At 37.8% G+C, this 9361-nt stretch overlaps 1 long non-coding RNA gene across 1 annotated transcript; it reads left to right on the plus strand.

Moving 5' to 3' along the window:
- Positions 1 to 8353: 8353 nt before the first annotated feature.
- On the plus strand, positions 8354 to 9093 carry LOC149541091 (uncharacterized). Its single transcript, XR_016356066.1, has 2 exons — positions 8354 to 8442; positions 8565 to 9093. It is a non-coding gene; the product is annotated as an uncharacterized LOC149541091 (long non-coding RNA).
- The last annotated feature ends 268 nt before the right edge of the window (positions 9094 to 9361 follow it).

Raw genomic sequence — 9361 nt, forward strand, 5'->3', positions numbered from 1 at the left:
TATCAACATCAACACCTATAGCCTCATTAATTATGTTCCGGGCTTCCTCAATTATCCTATATTCCTTATCCCTTTTTAATCTTAACTGCATCTGAGTAGCCTTTTTCTCAATAAGTTGACTAGCATACCTCATTTCTTCAATGGTAGCATTATCAAAGTCAATCTTTGGAATTACTATCTCTGTGTCCAAGTCAATGTCTTCAAGAATTTCCTTTCTAGTGATCATAAGTCTTAATGGTTGCTTTTTTTTGACTTCTGAGATGACTGGTTTGACCTTTGGAATAGACACAACAGTAGAGACAGAAGGACTAGCAGTAAAAACTGGGATGCTTGAGGTTTGAGTGCCAATAGAAGTATGTACAGGGTCAAAATTTTGAATGCTGGCCAAAAATGGTGATACACTCGGTAATATAGTATCTGAGCTCACTGTGCCTGAAGTAGATGGCGACAAAATTGTAGAACAAATTTGAGTTGTCAAAATTTGAGAACTTACAGCAATACCAACTGATGATGATGGAGTCGAGGAGGCTAACTCGGTAGATGAAAAGGGGTGTAGCTCGGTAGTCGAAGAGGGATGCAGCTCGGTAGATGAAGTGGTAGTCACTTCTACTGATGATACCTGGAGCTGAGATATGGCAGGTGTAGATGAACCTGTTGAAGCTGACTCCAACCTTGATGATGTCACAGGTTTGGCTGGGGAGTGAGGAAGGGATGCAATAACTGCTGCTGCAATTTTTACCGTATCATCCTCCTTATCTTCCTCTTCAGCTTCTTCCTCTTTTTCTTCTTCCTCTTTCTCTTCCATCATTGCATGCAACTCTCCTGGTGTAACTGTGGTGGATGGAGTGCTATCTGATTCATCACTGCTGCTGCCGCTGTCATCATCCTTTATTTCTACTGGGTCTACACTGGGCTTATGTAGATGATAGATGTTTTTCCACATGTTTGTAGCATCATTTACAACATGCTCTATATCTTTGATCAAAACCAAACAAGTGTGGAATCTGATCATCATTTTACCTTCATAGGTTTTCAATTCAGATTTTACCTCTGCTCCAGTGAGACTAGGCCGAAGATTCTTCAGAGATTGCTCATATATATCTTTTACCATCTTGGTGGCTAACTCCCATCTTGGTTGTACTCTCTCCAGTAGTTCTTTAGAGATATGAGGAGCAATCTGGTCCGGGGAGTATTTCCATTTTCCCATTTTGTTAAGTACCAATTCCTCAATTTGCATTTTCTCTGCATCAGTCCTTGTCTCAAATCTTAATGCTTTGAAATTTGCGATGCCAGCTCCTTCTTCCAATGATTTGAGCCTTTGCTCAAATGTAGGTGCAGGTTTGACCAATACAGGTTCCTGAATACCTTTTCTCGTTCTCCGAGTGAATACTGCAGTAGGCTACTTCTTGAGCTTGGTAATGATTACCTTGCCTTTCTTCTTTGCCGGTTGCTCTTTTTCTGATTCTTTTTCTCCTTCTTCTTCTTCTTCACTTTCTTTATCTTCATCTTTTCCCTCGGTGACCATAAGAGAACTCATTTCAGTTTTCAGTTTGGCCATTTTCCTTTTACCTTTGCTGATGGCCTGTAGAATTTTGATTTTCAGTTCAATTCTGGCCTTTTCTTCATCATAAGTACCAAAAATTTGTTGCCTTGGGTCTACTGGCTCATTTACCAGTGCTTCAATGATATCCCTTGTTTCATCAATATTTACCTCATATGGAAGAGGTTTCACCCATGCAACTCGGGGTCTGACTGCCTATATGTATACCTTGTCACAGTCAACCATGAAACAGACATCATCCTTATACTCTTCAACAAGTTTTGGAGGTATTCTGAATCTGTTGTTCATCCTTTCCTTGAAATCTTCAAAATAATTGTCCATTACTTTGTCAAAATTCATACCCATTTCTACTATGAATTCATTTATTTGATACAAAATTGGAGTATCTTTCCTCCATACAACTGTACCTTTGGATGGAAAGAATTTCTGTACATAGAAAAATAAACAAACTAGCAAAGAACCAAATTTACAAGGGTTTGTCTTTGTAGTCCTTATGCTTTCCATGTTTTTATTGAATTGTTTTAATAGCACATCAGCTAGGTCAAACTCCATATTTTTCTTTACAATTTTATATGCCAAATCTACAGCCTCGCAAGGTACACTATTCAGCCTGCTGGAACTATACAGTTTGTATGCAATAACATAAATACCAAATTTCAGTTCTATATCTGAAACATTGTTGAGTTTTAAACCTCTACCATCCCATTCAGCTTGGGTTTTCTTCTGTAACTCATCCTGTCCTAGGGTTTTGGTGGTTTTGGCTTTGCTGAGCATTGGGAGACCCGCGATTTTGTGAATCATCTTCTTGGTTATCAAAATTGGTTGTTCTAACCACAACTGACCATTATGTACTCGGCTCAAGATATACCTCACCCATTTCACTTGGAAACTTCTTGGCAGATGCGGGATATGGGTTAAGCCTTTGGTTTCCAAATGTTTGAACTCAGGTTTTAGGGTTCCATCCACGCATAACTCGGCTAGGGTGCTATCCATATCTAGTGTCCCTATTTCTTGCACAGTACACTTGAAATGAGTACGAATATCATTGATTAGAAGTACATTTGGAGGAATCTGTGATTGAGCTCCATGCGGGTCGAGTGATTCAGCGATGGCAGGAACAAGCTTGAACGTCGGTGCCTTCCATTCCGTTCCCTTCACAAGCATTTCGGATCCTTTCTTCGCCTTGCTACTTCTGGTGCTTGCGGAAGCCATTGTTGCTCGGTGAGTGAAAAGATTTCGTAAGAATACTTCACTGAAAAATCTCTTCAACTCACTTGAACTCGCTTGAAAGCCCTCTTTTTGTAAATCTTGAATTCGCGGTGAAAAATGAGGTTGAAATCTTCCCTTTTGATGAAAAATTCGCCATTAATGTTCAGTACGGAGGTAGCTGCGATCGACAGGCTGTCATCCACTAGCTCGGCTTAAACTTCGCAACTCGATGACCAAAAGAAAATAGGTTAAACCGCTCTTAACTCGGTAAGAGAAGAACCAACCATGCTCGGTAAGTGCAACTTGGTGAAAGAGACCTTATTGCACCCGACTGAGCTCGGTAAGGTCATGTACCGACCATGATCCTGATGTATCTGAAATACTGATTTGATCATATTTTCATTCTAGGACTGGTTAGGAATTTGCTTTGTAGATATAGTCCTGATCTTATCCTGATGAGTCTTAATTGGAAATGGTAGAGTCACTCACTTCTTGAGTGACCATTCCATCACTTGAATTATCTGGCTCGGTAGACTTAGAAATCCATTGCTGCTTCATTTGCTTCCGAATATTTTCCACTTTGATTTTCTTTTCATCCTCGAATTTCTTTATGTTCATGCAGTTTTTAGATATATGACCAAGTTCTGTACATGTATAACATCTTACAGTGGTATCCCTTTTTCTTAGGTGATGCCTTGCACAGTTTATGCCAGTATGACCATATTCTCCATAATAATGACATCTGCACCAAGTGTTGTAGTCCCAACCAAATATTGCTTTGACAAGTTGTTCAGCTAGATTAAATGATTTGAATTTGCATTGTGATGCCTTATGACCTTGCTTTTGACATTTGTGACATTTACCTTCAAATTTCGGTTTCTTTTTGCATTCATTTGCTTTGTGTCCATGCTGATTGCAATTGCAGCACTTTCCATTAAATTTGCCTTTTTCATTGCTCCAACATCCGTTAGATGTATGACCTAACTTACCACAGTGGCTGCAAGTAGGTTTTTGATTCTTTTGAGTACCCTGTTTGGAGGATTCACCTTCTTCCTTGTATCCAAGGCCTGCTTTACCATTTTGTTTATGAAAGTTTTCTTCATTTTGCAGATTCAATTGATCCATGTCCTTTTGAGATTTTACCATTCTCTCATTGACTTGTTTTTCAGAGATTAGATCACTTTGTAAGCTTGCATTGATTTGTCTTTCAGTAATTAAGTCATTTCTCAAATTCTCATTCTCAGATCTCAGATTCATAATTTCTTCATTTGCATTAGATAATTGAGTTACAAGATTTTCAAGCTGAGAGGATTGATTATTCCTTACCTCTAAGTCTTCAGCTGCCTTGTTCCTTTGCTCCAAGATTTCGCATAGCCTGATGGACTGGATTCCTTGTTCCCTTTTGAGCTTTCTTACTTCTTCCTGCAGAGATCCATTCTTTTCTAAGAGTTCTTTGATTGCTTTGTCAGCTTCATCTGAACTATTTGATGGTGAGAGATCTTCAATCTTTTCTTCAACATACTGATGGTCATTCATTTGCTTTGCAAGTTCTTTTCTTCTTTTCAAGGATTGTGAAAGATGCTCTTTTGCTTCATTGAGTTGAGCCATGGCCATTTTCAGATCTAGCTTTTCATTCTCAATAGTTTTGTCAAGTCTGAATATCTCCATTGTCCTTGATCTTTGCTCAAGCTGTGAAACTTTTATTTTGAGAACCTTATAGCTCTGATACCAATTGTTGGAAATATTCAAGATATGACAAGTTACTGAGAGGGGAGGGGTGAATCAGTAACTTCTAAAATTTCAAACAATAAAACTGTATACTAATATATTCACCATTCATCCAAGTAACCTACTGTAAGCATGAAACAAAATCATTTGCAACACTTGAACACACAGATTTGGTGACCCAGAAACCTTCCAAATAGAAAGTAAAACTGGGGTGGGGATGAAACCCACAAGCTTCGTTACTGCAGTATGAAGTTGGTCGGTTAAGGCTTACAATGACCACTTCTGGTGATCTGCCCTGTTAGGAGCACAAAGGATTGCTAGATCCACCTTGTTAGAGGATTTTCAAACATACAATAAAGTATGCACTCTGTTAGGAGATTTACAAAAGACTGTTAAGTCTACCTTGTTAAAGGATTTACAAAAACTGATTCACCTGTTAGAATGAAACAGTGGATCTGATTACAACTGATTGCTGATAAGATCCGCTATGCTCTAATTCACCTTGATGTGATAGATAAAACTTTTCTGCTCCAAAACTCGACCTGCTAAATATCTTCACAATTCAGCCCACATACTTTCGCACGCATGTATTTCTTTCGCACTTTCACACTTTCACACTTTCACATTTCCATTCATTACCATTGTCATAACAACTATATTTGAATGATACAATACATTGCATATATATACCATCCATATAAACAATACATGCAAGGTCGGCTAAACAATACATGCAAGGTCGGCTAAACAACAAGTGCAAATCTCTATACAAAGTTGGCCCAAGGTAAAAACTCTGGTTCACTGAACTGACTCGGTGTCCTTCTGATACTCGGCGTCCACTGTGTTACTCGGCATCATCATGCACTCGGTAGAAGTGAAGGCACGGTTCATACTAAACACTTCGAGTAGTTCTGAACTCGGTAACCACTAGGGACTCGGTAGAAGAGATGTCACTCGGTGAATACTTCTATCTGAACTGTAGCTCGGTGATCAAAGGAAACACTTGATAGAACCTTGTGACTTGGTGATAGTTAATTTCCTTGATAACCGTCTGAGCTCGGTAAAATTAATTTCCTTGATAACCTCAGGAGCTCGGTTATCATGAAGTTCTCGATTACATCTTAGTACATCTTCACTCGGTCAAAACTGATTCCTTTCTTTACCTTGAACACTCGGTAAACACTGGCGGCTTTGTTCACCTTGATCACTCGGTAAACACTGACTTCTTTGTTCACCTTGATTACTCGGTAAATATTGACTTCTTTGTTCACCTTGATTACTCGGTAAACACTAACTTCTTTGTTCACCTTGATTACTCGGTAAACACTGAGAACTAGGTAAAGCTTGGCTTCCGGTGAGAGCTCGGTAAGCATTCAGAATCCAATAAGTGTTGTAACTAATGACAAAAATGTATCATAATGCCAACATACCAGGTGGAGTACTACAGGTTATGTCTTTACTATTGGTGGGGCAGACATAAGCTCACTTTATAGATTACAGAAGGTTAATGCTTTATCCACTACTGAGGCAGAGTATGTTGCTGCTATAGAGGCAGCCAAGGAGATGATATGGCTTTAGTTCTTCTTGGAAGAATTGGGACACCCTTAGAAGGATAATTTTTTTTTTACAGATAGTCAGAGTGCCATTCATCTTGCGAAGAATTCATCTCTGCATTCAAAGACCAAACACATACAGTTGTGGTAACATTTAATTCAGTCAGTTTTGGATGATGGACAGTTAAAGCTGGACAAGATACATACAGATGACAATCCAACAGATATGTTTACAAAGGTAGTAACAAGGGGGAAGTTGAACTCCTCTTCAGCTTTGGTTCGTCTTCTACACTGAACATAAATAAAAGAACAACATAGTTTAGGGTGGTTTGATCCAGTGGGAGCCTCATGGCATAGTGACATAGCTACAAGATCAGTCTCTAAGTGGGAGATTGTTGTTTAGTGTGGAGCCTGATTAGTTCCCAAGTGGGAGATTGTTAGATTGTGGTAACTTATCAAGGAGGTACTATACATACTCCATAATTCCTTAGTGGGGTTTGTCGCTGGGCCGAGCCTCGAGCAGGGGTTTGGGGGTAGCAATCCCCAATATAGTCAGAGTCATTAGGCCACGACTATTTGGGAGCTTGGGGGTAGAGCTGCTAGAAAAAAAAATTTTGGGCCCTATTCTATCGAGATTTTGGGCCAACATGTAATTATTAACTATAACCCTAAAGAGGTATAAATACTTGTATAACATGGCTTAGGGTTAGGGATTGTTTCATTATGGTGATGCGAAAATTGGTTCTTGCGATGGTATTGAGTTGTAAGGGATTATGGATTGTACTCACTGGATTGTAATAATATCGGACTTGTTGTTTGGTGGATGTAGCCCAGGGATTGAGTGAACCATGTTAAATCTTGGTGTTTTGTGTTCTTTTCTGTGTGATCTATTATTTTCTAATATTGTTTATATTTGCATGTAATTGTTATCTCTGTCCGTGGTTCAAACCTAACAACAAAGTGCTCTGGAGGTTGCCCACCTCCAGGAGCTACTCAATCATTGGGGTAATACTCCCTGTACGGTTGCCAGAGTGCCACTTGATGTCTCGGTTGACACTACTCTGCCTAGGGGTCATTGTCGAGGGCACAACTCTTCTAGCCACCACTCGCACACACCATGCTCGCAAGCTTCCCACCATCGCTCTCCTAGTGGTGGTGATGGTGGTTGGTGTCACTGCTTGACTTCTCTACCCCGTGGTGGCACAGGATGGTCCCCAGGCTCGGTGGCTCCCCCTCTTGGTGCTCGATGTGTTTTTTTTGGGGTAAATGACCCATTCGCCTAGAGTTGGCTATCTCACCTTTGTGGACTGATAACAAAAATGAAGCCTAGGCCCCCAATGATGTTGCTGATAACTGGACTATTCCCGACCCGCCTGCCAATCCCAGGGATGACTGTGGATTTCATGATCGGGATGAACCACCACCCTCAGTTGGCACTACTTTGATAGCCTGATGATTGTTTCTTATAAGTTTTTCTTTTTATAAATAGTTGTTGATTCCGGCTGCAACCGTGTGAACCTTCGCGAGGTGATCTTGTATCCCCTGGCCCTTTTTTTGTGAATTCTAACTAAGCATATTATTTATTAATAGAAAAGGACTATTCATCAAAAGAAATGATTTTTTTTTTTTAGTCTTTTAGAAAAGAGAATACATAATTTGTAAAAATATTTAAATTACATAAGAATGGTAAAGGCATAGTTTTAGTGTGATATGTTAATAAATTGACACTAAGTAAAATAAATTAGGAAACCGTTAAAACTGAATATTCGTGTGTTTTAAATCTATTATCTATTGACACATAATAACACATAAATATTTTATTCATATAGATATTAAAATAAATGTATAAAATATGAAAAACTTTAATAACATCTATTTTCAAAAATTTAATTATATCTTTACAAAAATTTCATACAATATTTTTTCTTTAATCAGTTAATCACATATAATAATGCTATAGTATAATAATTATTATTAAAATTAAAATTTATTTTCAGAAATTATATATATATTTACAAAAATTTCATACATTAATTTTTTTTAAATCACTTAAATGTACATATAATAATGTTATAATATAATAATAATTATTAAAATTTAAACCTATAATATTATTAAAAGTAATTTTATTAATATATTAAATTAATTTTTTATTGAATGTAGACACAAGTTAAAAATTAAATTTGATTTCTTTTAAAATCATGTTAAACTTTGTTACTTAATTAATATCTCTCAACTTAAAAATTTTTTCTACTCTTAGAATTTAATTTAAAACTATATGTACAGTCGTCTGTGCAACCATCTTATTAGAGTACGTAACCGGTACAATGTCATGGCATTAATGCGCATAGCCATCCCGTCCTTTCTTGGTTTCCGTTTGGCATCCCTGAGGTAACACGTTCGACTCCCGTACCCAATTCTGTTCTTGCTGTTTTCCATTTTCTCACGGCACAACACTTTCTGCTGGCTTCATCAAGATAATGAGTTCGATTCGCTCATTATTGTAAATGCAGAGGAAGCAGCAGATATAAGTAGGCTTTGATCACATTTGGCAGAAATAATATTATTTCTGGTCTGCGAAGGCATAAGTCTAAGAATGGTGGCGCTAAGAAGTCCTTGTTGGATATGTGTGTTCCTCGTGCTTACATTTGCAATGGTGGTTATATCCACCAGCAATGGTGCTTACACAGAGCTCGGTATTTCGAATTCAAGATCATGGCATTCACTATTACACAGTTCAATGAACCATACTATGAGATACAGCTATTCTGTTTCAAGCCTGAGATGAGTGCAGAGGAGAAGGAAGAGTATGTTTCAGTTATAAGTTGGGAGGGTTTCAGTTACCAGCACTTAAATTTAACAAGGTTCTGTTTATTCTAAGAAAATACTTTATACATTTACATTAGAAATATCTGTGATTGCAAATACTTGGCCATTAAGGCCCCATCTTAGCAATTTGATATGAGAGCTCCTCTTTTTTGAGACTATACACTTAAAAATCGTTTTGACCTAATGAAAATTACTCATATTTTATTCTTACCATTTCCTTTACCAATTTTCCAAGTCTGAATGCTTACATGATTCAATTGTCGCTGAGTAATTGGTATGGTAATAGTTTTTCCAAGTCTGAATGCTTACATGATTCAATTGTGGCTGAGTAATTGGTATGGTAATAGTTTTTGTTATTGTGGGTGTAAGATGATCGCTGTTATCTAGAGACTAAAAATCATCTATGGTGGAAGGCTACTGTTCTTATGAGTATGTTGGTGGAATGCTACCGAATTTAAAAAGATTGTTCATTAAAGACTTT

Source organism: Cupressus sempervirens, chromosome 9, assembly GCF_028749045.1.
Source record: "Cupressus sempervirens isolate cs-2001-9-10 chromosome 9, ASM2874904v1, whole genome shotgun sequence".
Lineage (NCBI taxonomy): Eukaryota > Viridiplantae > Streptophyta > Pinopsida > Cupressales > Cupressaceae > Cupressus > Cupressus sempervirens.